Consider the following 20,990-nt stretch of genomic DNA (forward strand, 5'->3'; position numbering starts at 1 on the left):
TTCCCTGGCGGTCCAGTGGTTAGGACTCCGCTCTCCCACAGAAGGGGGCCCCGGTTCAATCCCTGGTCAGGGAACTAAGATCCTGCACAACGCATGGTGTGGCCAAAAAGCTAAAATTTAAAAAGATAAATAAACACATGCACTTTCTCAAACTTTATCTCCCTGGAAGCTCACTGCAGAGCTGTAGGGAAACAGGCTCAGAGGGGCCGCACTGGGCCCATTCCCCCTCTCGGGAAGCGGCAGATCCAGCGCACGGGAGGCCGGGCCGGTTCCTGGGCGGAGCTGCGTCAGGACAGCTGGGCAGGGAAGGGCCTCCCACCCACGCTGCAGGCGCTGAGGCAGCCCTCCCGCTCCCCCCCCCCCCCCCCCCCCCGGCGGCCAGCCAGCCGCGACTGCCTGCAAACTCACTGGGAGGCCTGGACATCAGGGTGGGAGTAACAGCCCCCGGGAAGCGGGGGAGCAGCGCGGTCACACACTCCTGCCCAGCACACCCCCTCCTCCTCTCGGGCTGCGTGTTCCAGCCAAGCTCGCGTGCAAAGCCGCCAGGGTCCATCCCGCTCTGACCTGTTTTCCTGGCAGCTGCTGTCAGGGTTAGGTCAGGCCAGCCCTGGGTGTCCTGCCAAAGCAGAGGTGGCCGTGGGGTCAGATGCAGCGTCCTCTGCCCTCCCTGCCTTTGCACACCCTGTCCCGTCCACGGCCGAGAAGTCTTCTTTCTCCTCTCGGCTCTCTTGTCAAACTCTGACCCAGCTGTCGCAACCCTGCCGAATGACACCATCTCCAGGAAGCTTCTGGACTCCCCCAGGTGGAATTAGTCTGGCAGCTCTGACCCTGCTGTTATTGTCATTACGGGTTTAGCCATCTCTCTGGCCGTCCTGGTTACAGCAGAGGTCCCCAACCTTGTTGGGCGGCTTGACTCACTCTTTTTCCTGGGGGGGGGCACTTTAAATCAGGGCATGTGAGGGTATGGGGGTTCCAGACTCAAGTGTGGGTCACGCAGAGAGAGAGAGAGAGCTACAGAGATGTCCAGTCAGATCGAGGGGCTCAATGGCCACTTCACGATGGGAGGAGGCCTGGCTGCCACCACACAGCCCAGAATCCAACAGCCTCTGCTGTGATGGGTCAGGGTGCCCAGCTCTGCCCGGCAGCTCAGCTGACCCCTTAAGAAGCTCAATTTCCTTGAATAAGCAGACATCAGACATACTCTGGACCACGCATGGTTCACTTGCTCCCCTTGGCAGTCTTGCAAGGTGGGTAGTACCGCTGTACCCATTTTACAGATGCGGAAACTGTTGGGGGGGCACAGAAAGGTCAGGAAGCTTGCTCGAGGTCACACTGCTAGCATGTGGCAGAACTGGGATTGCAACTCCGGCCCTCCGGTGCTGCTGCCCATCTCCTTCACGAAAGCCCTTTGTTCATCACCGAGGACCAGCTCCCCCTGGAAATCAGAACCCAGAGCAGGGAGGGCAGGCGTGGGGACCAGGAGCACTGGTGTCAAATGTGACAGTCCAGCCTCCATCGGCCAGCATCCTTCTGCTTGTGTGACTTTAGGCAAGTTGCTTAACCTCCCTGGGCCTCAGATGTCTCCGTTCTAGAATAAGAATAGGACAATACCACCCATTCAGCATGCACTGAGCACCTCCTGGGTGCCGGACCCAGTTCCAGAACCCGGGAACACAGGCGTGATCAGGACAGGCAATACTGTCTCCCCAGGAGGTAGGAAGGACAGAGCTGCGGACATACCTCGTCCACCGCAGCCAGGACAAACACCTTCAGAGGTGGGCGGCTCTGTTCAGTGCTCCACCGGGTCTCGCAGATTGTGCCTGAGGAGAGTGAGGGTTTGGACGATGCAGGGGGGAGGGGATGCCAGGTGGGAGCAGTGCATAAGCAGAGGCAAGGTGGCCGGGATGGGGGGGCAGCCCGGGGTGAGGTGCCCCTGCTCTAGGTGCTGAGCGTGAGGCCCTGGGGTTGCAGTGTCCTCTCTGTATCCCTGGGGCGGGGGTGAGGTGACAAGTGGCCGCGTCAGGCTGGCAGTCCCTGGGCATGTCCCTCGACGCTGGAACCCCCATCTGATAGCTTCCCCATGAGTTCCCTGGACTGTTCCCAGCAGATCAAACCCACCTGCCTGGCGGGACCCAAAGCAGAAACACCCATGGGTCCCAGCCGAGAAAATCTGTCTTTTGTTTTTAGAATCACTTTCTCTCTGAATATAAAAGCGATACTTGTTTGTCATCAAAATAAAGTTGGAAAAGCTAGAAGGAGACCAAACTCATATGAAAAATCACGTGATCACCCCATCCAGACCCCCAGAGACAAACCTTATTAATATGTTGGCAAACAGGCCCTCCCCACCTCACACCGGGTGTTTCCGGTACACTTTTCAAGACGGTTGAGATCAAGCTGTACCTGGAATTTGGGGTTCAGCTCTTCTCACATGACATATAACATGCCAGCATCTAAAATCATTCCTGATTCTTTCCGATTACAAAATTATGATCTGCTCATTGTAAAAACAAATCAAGCGGGACTTCCCTGGTGGCTCAGTGGTTAAGAATGCGCCTGCCAATGCAAGGGACACGGGTTCGAGCCCTGGTCCTGGAAGATCCCACATGCCGCGGAGCAACTAAGCCCGTGAGCCACAACTACTGAGCCCGTGTGCCACAACTACTGAGCACGTGCGCCACGACTACTGAGCCTGCACTCTAGAGCCCGCGAGCCACAACTACTGAACCCGCGTGCCACAACTACTGAAGCCCGTGCACCTAGAGCCCGTGCTCCACAACAAGAGAAGCCACCGCAATGAGAAGCCCGCGTACCGCAATGAAGAGTAGCCCCCGCTCGCCGCAACTAGAGAAAGCCCACGCGCAGCAACTAAGACCCAACGCAGCCAAAAATAAAATAAATAAATAAATAAAATTTAAAGCAAACAAAAAAAACAAATCAAGCACTTACAGAGATGTGGAACAGAGAAAGCCCAAGGGAAAAAAGAAAGTGAAAGTGTCTCACGGTCCCCAGCCGGGAGGCGATGTCACTAAGGATAGCTGTGTCAACCCCCCACGAGTGTAGACCAGCTGAGGCTTCAGGGTCACGTGGTCTGGGTTCAGATCCTGCCTCCACAGGCAGCTCATTAGCTGACCTCTCTGGGCCTAGTTTTTGTTTTGTTTTGTTTTTTAAAGTTTGTTTTTATTTTTTATTTTTGTCCGCACCACGCAACTTGTGGGATCTTAGTTCCCCGACCGGGGATTGAACCCGGGCCCTCGGCAGTGAGAGTGCCGAGTCCTAACCACTGGACCGCCAGGGAATTCCCCTGGGCCTAGTGTTTTATAAAGTGGAATTGATCACTGAGACCTACCTCCTAACGTTGCTGGAGGAATTAATGAATGAATGGAAAACATGTCCATAAATGACTGAAAACAGGTAAGTGCTGAGACCAGTACACAGCAAGTGCTCAATCAATGTTAGGTTGTGCAGTAAACACCCAACAGAAGCTGTAGTGGAGTGTCGCGGCGTGCCAGGTAACGGCTTTACATCCACAACTCATTTCATCCTCCCCAGGACCCCACAAGGTAGGTTTTTTTTTTTTAAACTTTTCAAAAATTGAAGTATAGTTGCTGTACAATATTCTATAAGTTTCAGGTGTACAACATAGTGATTTACAATTTTTAAATGTTATACTCCATTTATAGCTATTATAAAATGTTGGCTATGTTCCCCATGTTGTGCAATATATCCTTGTAGCTTATTTCATACCTAATAGTTTGTACCTCTTAATCCCCTACCCCTATACTGCCCTTCCCCCCCCAAGTGGGGAGGGGGGTGGTAATTTTAGTATCTGAATTTTCCGGATGTGAGAACAGAGGCTGAGAAAGGGCAGTGTCATAGCAGCACTATTCACAGTAGCCAAAAGGTGGAAACAGCCCTAACGTCCGCAGACAACGATGGATAAACAATATACATGGTCTATTCATACAGTGGAATGTTATTTATCTGTTTCAAGGAATGAAACCCTGACGTACACGCTGCAACATGGATGAACTTTAAGAACATGATGCTCAGTGAAAGAAACCAGTCATAAAAGACCACATATTGTATGATTCCATTTGTATGAAACGTCCAGGAGAGGCAAATCCATAGACACAAGAAGGAGACACGTGGCCGCCAGGGGCTGGCGGGGAGGGTGCTGGGAAGTGACTACTTCAAGGGTGCAAGTCTTCCTTGGTGGTGATGAAAATGTCTGGAACAAGATAGAGGGGGCATTAGCACATTGTGAATGCACTAAATGCCACTGAATTGGACACTTTGAAATATTTAATTTGGTGTTATATGAATCCCACCTCAATATTTAAAAACAAAGGGAAAAAAAAAAGAAAGGAAAAAGAAAGGCCAGTGACTTGCTCAGGCTCAGGGCCACCCAGCCAGTGACAATCAAAGAAGCCACAATGACGCATTTGGGGATGTGTGGGCGCCTGGGTGGGCGGGAGCAGGGACACTGGCCTGAATCCCGAGAGCCTGGCCTGTGCATTGATCCCAGACCCCTGCGGGTGGAGGACGGGCCTGCACTTTCTAGTGAAGCTGCGGCTTTTGACACTCGCCTCCCGCCTGCCTGGGTTATCTTTAGTCCTGCTCTCTTCCAGAAACCAGGACTTGAGGACAGTGTGGCCTCCCTCTGGCCCCAGAGCCCCACTTGGTTAATCAAGGCATGGAATTGCCTCTGGTCGCCGTGTGGACTCAGACCCCCACTGTGCTTTTCTGGGCCTCAGTTTCCCCATCTGAAAATTGAGCTAACAGTAACTCAACCATAGGGAGGTTTCAGTGGGATCCAGGCAATTCTGAGAAAGGCAGTGGGAAATGTTTATTCACTTGCCTCCCAGGCTACTTTTGCAGTATCTTGAAAAGCTGATTATGGATGAAGAAATATGTCAGAGATATTAATTGAAAAGAGCAAGCATCATTGTTGAGGCTGGCACATAGGAAACACTCAACAGCTAGGAGCCATTATTATTATTTATTTGGGCTTTTCATGTTTTGCCCACGTAGGTTTCCATGCACATAGAACATTTCTGGAAGGCTACACAAGAAACTGTGGAATGTACTTAGTTCCTTCCAGAGATGAGCAGGGAAAGAGACATTCCATCTAATACCTATCGGTTCTCTTGAAATTTTTCATCAGGAGCATGTATTACGTTTATGATAAAGTAGTTTAAAACACAATTCTACTCCGAAATAAAAAAAGTGTTAGTTAATTTAGCCCTCTCAATTAACAGAAGAGGAAAATGGTGCCCCAACCTCACTTCCTCCAAGAAGTCCTCCTGATGTCTAGGCACACTGCCTCTCAGCCGCAGAAGGATCCCATTGCCTGTTACAGTTTCCTTGGCTGCCTCTCCCATGAAACTGGAAGGGCCTGTAGGGAAGGGCCTGTTTGACTCATTCCTGAGTCCCCAGGGCTCAGCCTTGAGGATAGCTGAGTGAAGGAATGAGGCTCGGAAAGGTTAAGCTACCCACCTGAGATGACACAGTAAGTGGTTTTGTAGGGCGAGACCCAGGTCTCTGGACTTGGATTCCACTGCCCTCACCACACCCCCGCCTCTCTAGGACAGGCCTCATTCTCCCCATTGCAGGAACGCAGTTCCTGCCCAGTCACCATAAATTTCCAAAAGAGGCCACCTGGGAATCATCCAAATGGCTGCCAGCCCTGGTGCAGCTGCTATGGTATTTGGGGTTTGGGAGGAAAGGTTCTCAGGCCCCAAGAGGCAGCTGGGGATGCCCCAGGCATGGAAAATGCCAGACAGTGTTCCAAGCAGAGCCAACTAGGAAAGCCACAAAAATAAGTGTGGTTTGTCCTCCTATGTTATCTTATCCGACACGTCAAAATTGAGATTTCAGCCTTCTAATTTTAGGCACAAACTTTTCTGATATGGCAGAGTCCTTCCCAGGCAGAGCAGCTGCCACTGCCTGGACCATTTTGCTGATGAGAAAACTGAGGGTCGGAGAGGGTTAATGCCTCACTCCAGATCACAGAGTTTTAAGTAGAAGAGGTAAGGGTTAAATCGCCCCTTCGGAGGCTAGAACGTGTCTGTGGTCACGGTGGCACCTCATACACGACGTGGCCCGGAATCAGGCTGCCTGGGTTTCCAATCACTCCGCCCTCCCAGGCTGCTTGAGGATTAGGTACGAGCACTTAGGTCAGTCCCTGGCACAGAGGAAGCCAGTGGCTCTTGCAGAGACAGAAGTTTGGGGTCCGCATGTCCTTTACTGGTGATCTTCCCAACATCTGCTCGGCTGTCCTTTGGGAAAATCAACCTCTCACCCTCCATCGCAACAAGAGTAGGGACTAGACTCCAATCCTGCCTAGAAGATCAGGAGGCTTCCAGGAGCGCTGCCTACCTCAGGAGCAGCACCGGGCCTGGCTGTGGCCCTTCCTCCCTGCCGGCCAGCCTGCCTGCCTGTGCAAAGGCCAACAGCCAGCCTGTGGCCCAGCAGCGCTGCAGGAGAGCCAGGCCGGTCCAGAGCAGGCTGACTTCAACCTCCCCCTGCGCTTCGCAGACGTGTTCTCAGCTGACACTCCCATTGGCAAGCATCACCTGCGCGCTTTAAAGCAAAGAAGCACGAAGCACAAATCACAGTCCTGACTGAAGGGACTTCAGGAAAACGAGCTCATCCTTCTGTGGTCTGCTCTTTTTTTTTGCAACATAAGTAGTCAATCTTTATTGAAAACTGCAGTATTAACACGTAACAATTCTTGTTACAGTAAATGTGCTTTGAAGAATTTTAAATCTGAGCTCATCTCCTCATCAGATTGCATAAAAAATTAAAATAGTATGAATTTACACACAATGAAATTGTCTCAGGATGTATGTTCCATTCCTTTGTATTGATTGACACCTTAAGTTCAATGCAGAGGTGAGGGGGTGCCTTTAACACTGGAAGACAATGCTGACTTAAGTTTTTAAAAAGTACTAAGAGAATGGTCTTAAAAAAAAAAAACAGTATTGGACTTCCCTGGTGGCGCAGTAGTTAAGAATCTGCCTGCCAATGCAGGGGACACGGGTTCGAGCCCTGGTCCGGGAAGATCCCACATGCCGCGGAGCAACTAAGCCCATGCGCCACAACTACTGAGCCTGCACTCTAGAGCCCACGCGCCACAACTACTGAAGCCCGCCCGCCTAGATCCCGTGCTCCGCAACAAGAGAAGCCACCGCAATGAGAAGCCCGCACACCACAACAAAGAGTAGCCCCCGCTCGATGCATCTAGAGAAAGCCCATGCGCAGCAATGAAGACCCAACACAGCCAAAAATAAACAAATAAAATAAATACATTTATTAAAAAAAAAAAAAAAAAGAAGGAACTGTTTCCTAGTCAGTAACAGTGGCTCCCTAGGGTCTCTCTTGAGTGGCCATCGTAGCAACCCTGCCAGGAACACTGAAGAGCTGGCCTCAGGTCCAGCCCAACTATTCTACCGCCCACTGGTCTGCACGAAGACCTAGAGAAGACTCCCAGAGGGCTCAGGAGGCCAAGACAAGACACTTGTCGCCTCCAACACACCAATCCTGGGAGCACAGCGTCCCCTGAAGCTCACTGCAGGCTCCCTGCACAGAGATGCCAGCCTGTCTTTGATCTCCCTGTCCCAAGTGACTTGACGTTGGTCCTGGGGATTCAAATAAGATTACCCCAGAGGTTTTCTGTTCTTCAAGGGAATAGGGTTGGGAAAGAGACAAACCCTCTGGAACTTGTTAAGATCAACTCTGCAACTTTCTACCTGAAAAGATCAGACCCTCCTCCACAGCATGTCATGTGCAGGCTCCTTTCAAAAAGCTCAGGTTGAGTAATAAACGGCTCAGGAGAAAAAAACACACCAACATTTGAGAGGAGATGGGAGTGTGGTCCGCTGTTGAAGAGCTATCCTTCAAGTCGTGATCTCAAATCTTTTTTGCTCATATAAGCCTTAAAAAATGTGGGCGAGGGACCCCCAATGTACTCCCTTGTATATTTTGACTCTCTCAACTTTGTGTAAGTTGGTTCTCTCAGTTTTTTACCCTAAATTTACACAGTTGCAAATAACGTAACTTCCAAAGTATTGAAAATATTGACATTTTAAAATAAAATTGTTACTTCACTCTTTTAAATATAATCAATGGGGACTTCCCTGGTGGCGCAGTGGTTAAGAATCCGCCTGCCAATGCAGGGGACACAGGTTCGAGCCCGGGTCCGGGAAGATCCCACATGCTGCAGAGCAACTAAGCCCTCGCGCCACAACTACTGAGCCCGTGTGCCACAAGTACTGAAGCCCGAGCACCTAGAACCCGTGCTGCGCAACAAGAGAAGCCACCACAGTGAGAAGCCCGTGCATCACAACGAAGAGTAGCCCTTGCTCGCCGCAACTAGAGAAAACCCGCACGCATCAACTAAGACACAATGCAGCCAAAAATAAATAAATAAATTTGTAAAAATAAATAAATATAATCAATGGAATCTAAATTCTGTAGAAATTTGACCCCCACTTACCCTCCACTTAAAAACTTGTGAACAAGCTCTTTGACAATCGAACATACTGTTTTGTTTCTTTTCCTCTGTGGCTTTATATTTTCATTTTACTCTCTCCAGAATTTTGTCCTAATTTAACAGCATATATTTGTATGCCCAAAGTATTTTACTGTTATCCAATCATTAGTTTTTCTCTAACAAAAATTCTTATATAAATTGAAATTAATCTCCTTTCACTCCAAGGCTCTATGAGCTTAAAAAATTTACTTTTGGATTGAGTTACCCTTACCAAAATACTTAGTAAAAATCTCTTATGTTACACATTCTGATACTTATTGAACATAAAAATAAAAATTTACTTGAAATTTTTTGAGGCCCCCTCCAGGCCTTGCTGGCTGAATTAGCTCATGATATCCACGGATGAATATTACTTATAGCTAAAATGAGACATGGTTCAAGGTAGGTTTTATTCCTCTTTTTTGTATTTATAGATATAAGCATGGAAATTATTCATTCATATAAATACATCTATGGGAAGGGAAGCACTTTTGTTATAGAAATGTCACTTAATTCTTTGAACTCCTTCAAAGATATGTGACCCCCTCAAAAAAAAATCACATAATGATGATTCATTATCTGAATTATTTTTACTGATCAGTCAGTGGGGGACTTGGTTAGACTCTTCTCAATTTGACGGAAACCGCCTGGTTTGCACAGGGATTCGTGACCTCGTTGTTGGAGCCCTTCACTTTCTCAGTTCCTGGGAAAGTGCGCCAAAAAGAGTTGAGCAAAAGTTATCCAGGAATATCATACCTGTTATTCTTTCATTTAAAGACATCTTGTTAAACCTCACATACACAGAATGAATTGGGAAATTTTATTTATTTATTTGTTTCTTTTTTATTTTTGGCTGCGTTGGGTCGTCGTTGCTGCGTGGGCTTTCTCTAGTTGCGGCGAGCGGGGGCTACTCTTCATTGCGGTGCGCAGGCTTCTCATTGCGGTGGCTTCTCTTGTTGCGGAGCTCAGGCTCTAGGCACGCGGGCTTCAGTAGTTGTGGCACGTGGACTCAGTAGTTGTGGCTCGTGGGCTCTAGAGCGCAGGCTCAGTAGCTGTGGCGCACGGGCTTAGTTGCTCCGAGGCGTGTGGATCTTCCTGGAACAGGGCTCGAACCCTTGTCCCCTGCACTGGCAGGGGGATTCTTAACCCCTGCGCCACCAGGGAAGCCCCAAAAGTAATCTTTTGATGTTCGACTCTCTGGTCTTTGTTGCAAAAACTCCTCTATATCCTGGCCTCTCCCTTGCCTCTTCAGAGCAGTCTTGAGGCAGGAGATAGATGGGCTCCGGGCCGGACATTTCCTCGTCTATAAAACAAAGTGATGGAGGTAACTTCCTTAGGGAGGCTGGTAAGGATTTAAAGGGAGCAAGCAAGGGTCAGTGCCAGGCTGAATAAGCACCCCTTGGGGTGCTGCCCTAAAGCCACCCCAGGCAGGGCTGCCCCTGTGCCCCTCTGTGTTCCTCGGCCCACACTCACCCATACTCCCTTTTCCTCTCTCCTATAGCACAACCCTTACACACACACACACACTCCTACAATCAATCATTCAACGAGTCTTTACTGAAGATGTGTAAGCACTGCAGCAAGCTACACCTGGGCATGTGATGTGACCATGACACACCTGACCTCGCGTGGGGGACACAGGTGTTGAATAAAAGTAACACCACCAGTGATTTCATCATGACTGCGTTGAGGCTGTTGAAGGAAAGTTCCGGGCAAGGGGAGCACACAGCAGCCGGTGGGTCAGGGAACGCTTCCCAGGGAGAGAGTGGGTCAGTGCTGTGAGGGGGCTGGGAGCACGGCTGGCCCGGAAGGAGAGGAGTGATGTGAGCATGCAGCCCTGCTGCGGGAGTTGCGCTGAAGGACGCAGTGTACAGACGGCGTCGTGCCTTTTGTTCCTTTAGCTGACAACCCCTGACCACAGCCCTTCCCCAGATGGCCCCGGATTCCCCACGCCATTTGTAAGGAAACAAGAGAAGAGCCAGCCTGAATCCATGCATGTGAAGTTCAGAAACAGGCAAAACCAAACTCACAGAGACAGGAATTAGAACAGGGGTTGCTTTCGGAGGGGGAGGGGAGTCGACTAGAAAGGGATGTGAGGGCAATGGATTTGGGAGGTGGAAATGCTCTTTATCTTGATGGGAGCAGTGGTTACAGAGTGTATACGTTTGGAGGAACTCATCAAATACTTAAGTTCTGTGCATTTGACTACATGAAATTATTCCTAAAAAAAGAGAGAGGGAAGGAGGGAGGGAGAGAAGAAGGAAGGAAGAGAGGGAGGGAGGGAAGAAAAAGTCAGCGGTAAGATAATACGAGACGAAGAATCAGAAAAATAAAATAAAGCGAAGGAGTCAGCCTAGTGACCTCAACCAGGTTGTTTAACCTTTGTGAACCTCAGTTTCTCCATCTCCAGAAATGAACCACCACCTGGAAATCTGTGCACAGTGCCTGGTGCCCAGGGGCACATACTGGGCCGTTCTGGTCCCCTCCCTCTCCCCTTCTCTGGACCACAGCTCCTCACCATGAACAGGAATAAGGGGCTGATGGCTGCTTAGAGAGGCCCCGTAAGCTCTGCAAGCATCTCTGCCCAAAACTGGCCTCTCCATCCTGCCGTCTGCCTCGGCAATGTCAACCTTTAAAACATACCTTTGTTTGCTTCCTAAGTGTGCAGTATGGTTCAGAGGTATCCGCAGCTGAGCTGTGTTCACCTGCTGGGACCATGTAGCCGGCAGCCCCTCTGTCGAGGGGTCGTGGCTCGGCCGTCCACCCCAATCTCTCAGAGCCCTCTGGCTGCTTCCATCTGCAGGAGGAGGACCTCGCAGTGACAGTGGTGACACCAAACAGAACTGCTTCTTATATGTCGCTATCGCTAATAACCCTGGGATTGTGCACAGCCCTAGAAAGCACCTCAACACCTATTCCTTCAGAACACCTTGGCCTTGGTCTGGTGCCAGGCCCTGGTCAGGGCACTGAGGACACATGGAGTGACCACAACGTGACTTTCACCTTGGGATGAGAATCAGGTCTGGGGACAAGAGAAGGAGAGGTCTGGGGAGAGGCGGAACAGGGCAGTAGAAGCTAGATGGTGAAGGGTTTGCAGGTCAGAGCAAGAAGTCTGAATTTTACGTGTCCACACGAGGGGTGTGGGGAATTGTTCAGCCAGGGAGTGGGAGAGCCATGGGAGAAAGACAGTATTGCTGAGATTGCTGCCTCACTTCTTCCCTTCCAACGAAACCCTGTTTTGAATGTGTCCCACCAAAGACTACATTTCCCAGCCTCCCTTGCAGCCAGGTGTGGCATGTGACCTAGTTCTGACCAGTGAGCCGTAGGAGAAGTTGGTAAGGAGAGCTCATTAAAAAGGGGACCGAGAGCTGCCCATCTCCTCTTCCTCCTGCTTTACGCCCGGGATGAAGACATGAAGCTTGGAGTCCCAAGTTATTTTGGACCCTGAGGTGACCTCTAGGTTAGAGGCCAGGACTCAGGAGGGCAGAGCCAAGAGATATGTTAGTTGTTCCTGATCCCAAGCCAGTGGCCAGTAGTCCAAGGCTGTCTGGCAGACTGCTGACTTAACCCTTCATCTGCCCCGAGCAGAAATGCATTCAGCTTTTCACAGCCCATTCAGAGCCTGTGACACCCACCCCCTAACACCTATGCCCCTACACACTCCCATCTCTGTCAATGTACCCCTGTCCCCCAGTTTCTTAGGCCAGAAACATGGGTGGCATCCTCTACCCTCTCTTTCTCATCTATAAGCCCCACGAGCAGTCCTCTAAATAAATCCCTAATCCAACCACTTCTCTTCTTTTCCGTCATTGTCTGTCCGACCGGGTTGCTGCCCCCTCCCCGCTGGGATGCAGCTCTTAGTCTCTCAGCCGCTCTCCCCTGCTTCCACTCCCCTCCTGGCAGCCTCACTGGTGCTTTAACAATATTAATCAGATCATGTCTCTGCCTTGTGGCTTCCTACTGACCTTGGAAAAGAATCTGCACTCCTTACCTTGACCTCAAGGTCGACCTTTCCACCCTCAGCTCCTGCCACTCACCCCCCACCCCGACCCCCCGTCCCCGCCAGTTTTCAGATGAGGAAACCTGGCATGGTGACGAGCCCGAGGTCACCCAGCTCAGCGTGGCTCTACTGGGTGCCGCAGATCCCCCCGCCAGGAGCCCCCAGTCTGGAGGGAAACCCAGACAAGTGAGATGGTGATGAGACAGCAGAGCTCTTTCTCTCCTCAGGGCCTCCGCACATGCTGGTCCCTCAGCCTGGCTGCTCTTCCCTTCCCTCCCCACCTAGTTTACTCCCGATTAGTCTTTGGGCCTCACTCAGATGTCACTCACCCCAAGAAGCCTCCCTTGATTCCCCCCAGCTCCTAATCTAAGTTGTTCCCTTGTCATATTCAAGTGGTGCACCGGTGAGCCGGGGGGGACAGGGCTGGGTGGGAAGAGTCCTAATTCGCAGCATCTGACAATGTCCGGGGTGTAAATACTCACACCACAGCCAATTTCAAGTCACCAACGTGACGTCATTGAACGCGGAGTCAGGAAGGGATGTGTCAACTCCACGAGCCACGGCGCACCACAGAGGCAGGAATCGCCACTTACACCGTGCGTGTGTCTTTTCCCTGCTGGTCTGGAAGGTGTCGGCTGTGCTCACCATCACGTACCTGGGGTCTAGTACGGTGTCTATTGCATCGTGGTCTCCGAGGAAGGAATGGAAAGAAGGAAGGGGAGGTGAACCTGGAATTGGACATCTGTTTCCTCCGTGTCAGCCGGGGTTCAGCAGAGAAATGGAAATTCATTTTAAGGAAGGGGCTTACGTAGCTGTGGGGTCTGGCTGGGCGTGTCTGAAATCTGCGGGGCAGGCCTGTGAGCTGGAGACAGGCAGGAACGGCGTCCACAGGCAGAATTTCTTCTTTTTCAAGGAAACCTCACGTTTGCTCTTCACGTCTTCAGCTGATTGGATGACACCCACCCACGTGATGGAGACGACCTCTTTCACTTGAGTCAACTGATTGTAGGAGGAACCACGTCGACAGATGCATTCATAGCAATACCCACCCTCGAGTCTGACCTAATAACTGGGGAGAGGAACCTGGCCGAGCTGACACATAAAGGGACCGGCACACTCGACTCAGGTGAGGATTTTTTCCCTCTCTCTTGGAGGTCCCTGCTGTACTAGTTTCTCCCCAGAGCATGCCCAGTGCATTCAGAGTAAGTATCTGGGGTGGCCGGTCACGCACGTCCAGGAGGCTTCCTGATGCACGGTGGGCCTGCATCCTGAGAGCACGGCCATCCTCTCCTCTCTCCCAGGTCTGGCAGAAGTGGCCCATCCGGCTGGCATGGCACCGGGACTTTGGTATCTGTGTGCAGAGCCCCAGTTGGAGCCGACAAGGAGCAGATATGGGCAGAGACCAAGGTTCAGGGCTTTCAGGGTCATTGTTCCCACCGTCGGCCCCTCTCTGAGAGGATCCTGGACCCATCAGAGATTGCCGGCTTTTCCTTTCGTAGCCCTGAGCCTGTGAGGTCTCCCTGTCCTCCGGATCCCTGCCCTTCCTCCTGTAAGACCCTCCCCTGGGGCAGGCGGAGCTCATTGGCACAGGTTATGCTCGTCCAAGTCCATTCTTCTCAGTTTCCACATTTGAGACCTCCTCACCAGGCAGCTCCCATCTTTGCGAATGCTCGGTCTGCCATCCGGGTCGCCTCCTAAGGTCTTGGGCTTCTGTCCAGGGTGATGCTGTGGCCCTGGTACCCAGAGCCAGGTGAGAAAGGGCCCACCTCCTTGGAGATGGGCGGAAAATATTCTTCCTGTGTTAAGCCCGACACTGACACTGACTAACCTCTTCCAGGGTGATGAATTATGCCATTTTCCAAGAGGAATTGGGCTCGGGGAGATTAAGTAGCTTGCCCTAAGTCACACAGTGGAGTCGGGACTGGATTTAGCCCTGATGTTTCAGGCCACTTACTGACCCCCCCGCAGGTCTGCTCCACAGTGGAAAGAGGTGCATCAGGCTGTCCCACCTTAGACACGAGCTGGGCATAAACCCTGGGCCCTGGGGCAGCAGGGAGGGCCGTACAGAGCTCCGTGCCACTAGGCACTGAATCAAAGTCAGATGAATACGTGAGCCCTACTGGTCATGCAAAGTTCTGAGGACGACCTGGCTTCCCAGTAAATCGCTCTAATCAAGTTGAGTGATGGTAGCAGGCGGGACCATTGGGCACCTGGCAAGGAAGTGGTGTTCCCACCTGGGGATGCCTGAAGAATTGCTGATCTGCTGTCCTTGCTGGGAAGAGGATTTTCTGGAAGGAAGGGCTTTACAGGCTCTTTCTTACTTAACACAGCCATGAGGAACAACTGTCATTATGCCCATTTTACAGATGAGGAGACTGAGGCTGAGGGAGGTTTTTATTTGTCCAAGGTCACACAAAGGTAAGCAGCAGAGGCAGGTCCATACGGCAACAAAACCCTTATTGTTTGAACAATATCACACAAACTCTTTGCAGAAGCTAATCCCAAGCCCCCCAGAGGTGATCTTAATTCCAGAGGAGGCTTGGAAATCCACACCCAAGCTCATAACCAGAATTTGATTTTGGACCCTATGAGTCAGCCTTCCAGGGCAGAGTAAGGGGACAATCTAGAACTGCAGCCTCTAACAGGATGGGGTCCATGCCTGGGTGCAGCTGAGGTAGAGGCAGGCTTCCAGCAGTGTCCCTCCCTTTCGGCTTGCTCCCCACTCCTGTCTCCCATCCTGGGCTCCCGGCCAGGTCTGGAGCCACCTCTGCTCCCTACCCAGCCTGGGCCAGAGCAGCTGCAGCCTATACAGACCAATACAGGCCAACCTGGGTGTGCCCATTTCCAGGAGCTGAATGTGGTGCTGATAGCTGAGTCCCCGGGCCAGGCCTTGCCCAGGATGGAGCACCCCTACACCCCAACTGTCTTGGGAGCCCATTGCTTGGCCTGGCTAACTCCCCAGCCGTGGTTGGTCTCCACGTGCAGCTAGTGGGGCGTGTGTGGGTGGTGGACAGAGCCTGGAGTTTAGCAGGGTGACTGTGGGTGAGTCATCTCCCTGGACCTGTTTCTTCCTAGTGTTATGGATGGTGTTGCTGACAGCTGACATTCCTCTCTGCCGTGCACTGTGCTAATCACTTTACAGAGATAACCTCATTTATTTTTTATAAATTTATTTATTTATTTATTTATTGGCTGCATTGGGTCTTCGTTGCTGCGTACAGGCTTTCTCTAGTTGTGGCGAGCAGGGGTTACTCTTCATTGTGGTGCATGCGCTTCTCATTGCGGTGGCTTCCCTTGCTGTGGAGCACGGGCTCTAGGCACATGGGCTTCAGTAGTTGTGGCGCACGGGCTCTAGAGCGCAGGTTCAGTAGTTGTGGCACATGGGCCCAGTTGCTCCGCAGCATGTGGGATCTTCCCGGACCAGGGCTTGAACCTGTGTCCCCTGCGTTGGCAGGCAGATTCTTAACCAATGCACCACCAGAGAAGTCCAGAGATAGCCTCATTTAACTCTCATAACAACCCATAAGGCAGCTACTATTATCACCTCCGTTTTACAGACAGGAAACTGAGGACCAGAGAGCTCGAGTGACTTGCCTGAGGTTACACAGCTAGTAGGCGGCCAAGCCAGGCTTTGAACCCAAGCAGTCTTCCTCCGGGGCCCACACTCTGAACCCCTCCACTCCCTGTAACTCCAAAGGCAAACTGTGGTGGGAGGACCGTGGACGCACTGTAGAGAGGAAGCCACAGCTACCTATCTGTACCTCAGTTTCCTCATCTGTAAAATGGGAAAGAGTATGTCTCCCTTACCCAGCTCCTGAAGTGAGCATTCATTCAACAAATCCTTAACAAGCAGGTACCATGTGCTGGCCAGGCAGGCTCCAGGAGCCAGGGGTGGAATGGTGAACAGCACAGATAAGCCCCTGCCCTCCCAGCCCTGGCATTCCAGGGGTGGGGACAACAGAGAGTGAACAAGCTAGCAAGAATATTCTAGGTCAGGTGATTGAGTGACGTAAGAGGTCTGAAAGCTCGCAAACCGCAAAGGTTCTATGAATGTCCCTGTCCTCCACCGAAAGGGGGCCCAACGTGTGTTAGGGTTGTTGCGGTTAATAAGATTTTATCCTTATCTGCCAGGTGTTTTTACCTGTACCACCTGATTTTGCCCTCCCCATGACCTGTACGGTAGGCTTTATTACTTCCGTCTTACACATGAGGAAACTGAGGCTCAGAGAGGTTAAGCAACTTGCCCAATGTCACACAGCTGGTAAATGGAACAACTTGAATTCAAAGAAACCCCCTGATTCTAAGTCCAGGGCCTCCTATGCCTGAAGGAACACAATATGTTACGGGATTTAAACACACTGAGAGTTTTAAGAGTTTAAGATTCAAATCAGTAATATCTAACGTCAGGGGAGTAGAAGAATTCTTTTGTGCATTAGTTCAACCTTGTTCCAGGCTCCATCCCAAGAGCCCTGGGTGGGGGCCATGGTGGAGATGGGCCCCTGCAGATGAATGAGCTGTAGGTGGCCCTGCCATCCAGAAGCTCAGGGTTTAGTGAGGGCAGCTCAGATGGGAACCGGAATCCCAGTGATGCTTTGAGGTGCCCCAACAAGTTACGGGTGAGCACTCTTTCCACACTGGCATTTATTAAACACTTCCCATATGACAGGGCAGGACGGGACTGGCCCTGCATTCTGGTTCTGGGCCTGTCACTCCCTTGCTGTGTCACTTGGGGCAAGGCCCTGCCGTCTGTGGACATTAGGGCACCACGAGGGTGTGGGCCGCCTGGCACAGGGTCCTCCAGCCTGACACTGCTGACACCAGGAAGAAGGTGGGGCTCTGGATGTGTTGGAGGCGGGGCAGACACATTCCTCCCTAATGCTTGTCCAGAGATGTGGAGCCCTCACGGGGACAGCCTGGGTGTGCCTGTCACTCCTGGAACCTGGGACACTTGCCTGGGGCCAGGTCATCAGAAGCCAAGTGACTCTGAGCACAGGCTTTGGGGTCCAAAACCAGGGTTTGATTCCTGGCTCTGCCACTAGCCAGCTGTGTGAACTTGGCCAAGTCACCCAGCCTCTCTGAGCCTCAGTTTCCTCATCTATAAAATGGGAATAATATTTGCAGGGAACCTAGCACAGAGCCTGGTAGCTGAGCAGTCAATGAACAGTAGTTGACACTGACAATTATGAAGGTGGTGATGACAGAGGGTGAGACATCAAAGCTAACATTTATGAACACAACTATGTGCCAAAGCATATAGCTCAGGATAGCTACTCCATAATGGGGTGTACGTGCATGTGTATAAATATAAATGCAAACATATACATTCTTATAACCTCTGGCTCGCTCTCTCTGTCCCTATCTATCTATCTATCTACCTATCTTTATTTATCTATCTATGTAACTATATCTGTATATCCATAGAGAGACAGAGAGAGAGAAAAGGAGAGAGGGAGGGAGGTAGGGAAGGAAGAAGGGGAGAGAGGGAGAACAGCCACATTTGTGACTTCAGGGAGGGTAGCTGTCTGTCTGGGGATAAGGTCTGGACTGGCACTGAGTAAATACCCCTTTCTATATTTTAAGTTTCTTTTTTTTTTTTAATTAATTATTTATTTATTTGGTTGCCCTGGGTCTTAGTTGCGGCAGGTGGGCTCCTTAGTTGTGGCATGGGAACTCTTAGTGTGGCATGCATGTGGGATCTAGTTCCCTGACCAGGGATCGAACCTGGGCCCCCTGCATTGGGAACGCGGAGTCTTAACCACTGTGCCACCAGGGAAGTCCCTACATTTTGAGTTTCGAATCATGTGATTGTTTTGCCTATTTAAGATCTCATTCAAATTAGACATATCTATTTATCATATTGATCATTCTATCCTCAGAATGACCTGCAAGAGAGAGCTAGACGCCTGCCCACCTGGCAGACGAGGTGACATGACTTGCTCAAGGTGACTCAGGGAAAACGTGGGAAAGATGGGCCCTGAACCCAGCTCCGTCTTACGGGACTCTCCCGGGGCATCAGGTTGGTGGCTCTGAGCCTACAGCTCCCCGGCTGCGGTCAAGGGGCTGTGCTCTGTCCAGAGGACAAGCCCACACGGCCACTCCTGCTGGCCTCTGGCTGGGGCAGCACCGCAAGTGTCTTCGCTCCATCTGGCAGGCCTCACTGGCTCGGTGTGAGAACCTGCCCCACAGGCCTCAGCTCTGCAGGGGGAAGAAGTAAAAATAGCCGGGCCGAGCGGCCAGCGGCTGCACTGTGGGCAGCAAGGCACGCCTTTCCCATGACTTGGGTCCTGCAGAGCAGAGGACTTCCCTGAGCCCTCCTGTGTGCTGGGCCCTGGGTCGGGCACCCGGGAGGCAGCGCTGAGTCAGGCACAGCTGCCTGGGGCGGGACACGTCCCGGGCAGCACCGTGGGGTGCGGAGCCTGGGAGGGGCTAGCACTGGCCAGGTGCAGTAGACGTGCCAGAGAGACCTCTCACCCAGTCACAGGGGTGGGGCAGGGAAGGCTTCCGGAAATAAGTCAATGGGTGAATGCAGGAATTAAGAAGAGGTGTGTGTATGGGGGCACGTGCCAGGCAGTGGGAACAGCATCGGCAAAGGCAGAGGTATGACAAGTGTGACCCATCAGGAAGGGCAAGTAGCCAGGCATCTGGGGGGTGGGGTGCCTGTGAGAGGAGGAGGAGGGTCTGGCTGGGGAAGAAGGCAGGCCCCATGGTAAGGGCAAGATGGGACTGTGGACCAATGGGGAGCCAAGGGAGGATGTGGAGCAGGGGTGAGATGTCGGATCAGCATCTTAGAAAGACTGCGGGTTCCTGAACTCAATGAGACGGTCACCCCGAGGCTGAGACTCCACCGTCCGTTCCCCGCGTGTTCCTGCCACAGGCGCTATGGAGGCCTCCTCCAGTATCCGGCGCCTGCAGCTCTTTTCCTGAGAGCTCTCTCTGGCTGCCGGGATGCATGCCCCCTCCCCACCTCCTTTCACTCCCACCAGGAGCCCTGGCGCCTCAGGTGGGGTGACTGAGGGCCAGGTGCTCCCTGGCCACCGGTTCGGTGATGCACCTGAACTGGCTGCCTTCTCGCCCGTCTTGCTTCCCTTTTCTCCTGCCAGCCTTTCCTAGGGTCACATACTGTGCTAGTTGCCTGTCATTGCTATAACAAACGACCCCGAACATAGCAGCTGAAACGACACACACTTATTTTATTTTTTTAGAAAATTTATTTATCTATTTATTTATTTATTTTTGGCTGCGTTGGGTCTTCGTTGCTGCGTGCAGGCTTTCTCTAGTTGCGGTGAGCGGGGGCTACTCTTCGTTGCGGTCCGCGGGCCTCTCATTGAGGTGGCTTCTCTTGTCGCCAAGCACGGGCTCTAGGCGGATGGGCTTCAGTAGTTGCGGCGCATGGGCTCAGTAGTTGTGGCACGTGGGCTCAGTAGTTGTGGGTTGCAGGCTCTAGAGCGCAGGCTCAGCAGTTGTGGCGCACGGGCTTAGTTGCTCTGCAGCATGTGGGACCTTCCCGGACCAGGGCTCAAACCCATGTCCCCTGCATTGGCAGGCAGATTCTTTACCACTGCGCCACCAGGGAAGTCCAACACATACTTATTATTTTATAGTTCTGGGGATCAGAAGTCTGGCACAGATGTCCCTAAATCAAGGTGTCTGCACGATTGCGTTCCTTTCTGGAGCCTCTAGGGGAGAATCTTTTCCCTGCCTTTTCCAGCTTCTAGAGGCTTCCTGCATTCCTTGTCTCGTGGCCCCTTCCTCCATCCTCAAAGCCAGCAGGTCAAGTTCTTCTCACATCGCATCTCTCTAATCCATTCCTCTGTCCCTCGCCTCTTCCACTTTTAAGGACTCATGTGATTAGATTACTGGCCAGATAATCCAGGATAATCTCCCCATCTGTGGTCTGTAACCTTATTCACGTCTGCAAAGTTCCTTTTGCCGTGTAATGTAACAGATTCACAGGTTCCTGGGATTAGCAAGCGGACCGCTTTGGGAGTCGTTATTTTGCAGACCTCACCTCTAAGATAACCCATTTGCACTGAATCCTTGCCCCAAGGTCTGATAGGGGCCTCAAACTAAGAACCTCAAACCTTAATCCTGGGCCCCTCGCTCCCCTCCACGTGCCCCAGCTCTGGTCGACATTGCTCCCCCTTCTCTGGGAGTCTTGGCAGTTCAGCCTCCAACAGACATTGGGTCTTGCTGAACTTGCACCCTGAATTGCCTCCTCCAAGTCCACACCCCCTGACCAAGGCCTTGCCCACAGCTCTTGGAGTCTCTCTTAAGCCAGGGCAATTGAGGTAAAAAGCCAGGCAGAGAATTGGAGCAACACTTGGGATGGAGAAAAGGGCACAGCTTCGGTCACTGCCAGAGCTGGGTTCAAATCCTGCCTCCGCAACTTCCTTGCTCTGTGGCCTCCGGAGACTCACTGGTCCTTTCAGAGCCTTGGTGTTCTAACCTGACAAA

At 51.8% G+C, this 20,990-nt stretch overlaps 1 long non-coding RNA gene across 1 annotated transcript in view; it reads right to left on the minus strand.

Annotated features, from left to right (window-relative positions):
• LOC309628411 overlaps window positions 1-13,980 on the minus strand; it is a 33,819-nt gene extending 19,839 nt beyond the window's left edge. The window contains exon 1 of the long non-coding RNA XR_014244508.1: window positions 565-13,980. This is a non-coding gene — a long non-coding RNA (uncharacterized lncRNA). The remainder of the gene's footprint in view (window positions 1-564) is intronic.
• Between the last annotated feature and the right edge of the window lie 7,010 nt (window positions 13,981-20,990).

This window comes from Balaenoptera borealis (assembly GCF_965194805.1).
Source record: "Balaenoptera borealis genome assembly, chromosome: 4".
In the NCBI taxonomy this organism is placed as follows: Eukaryota; Metazoa; Chordata; class Mammalia; order Artiodactyla; family Balaenopteridae; genus Balaenoptera; species Balaenoptera borealis.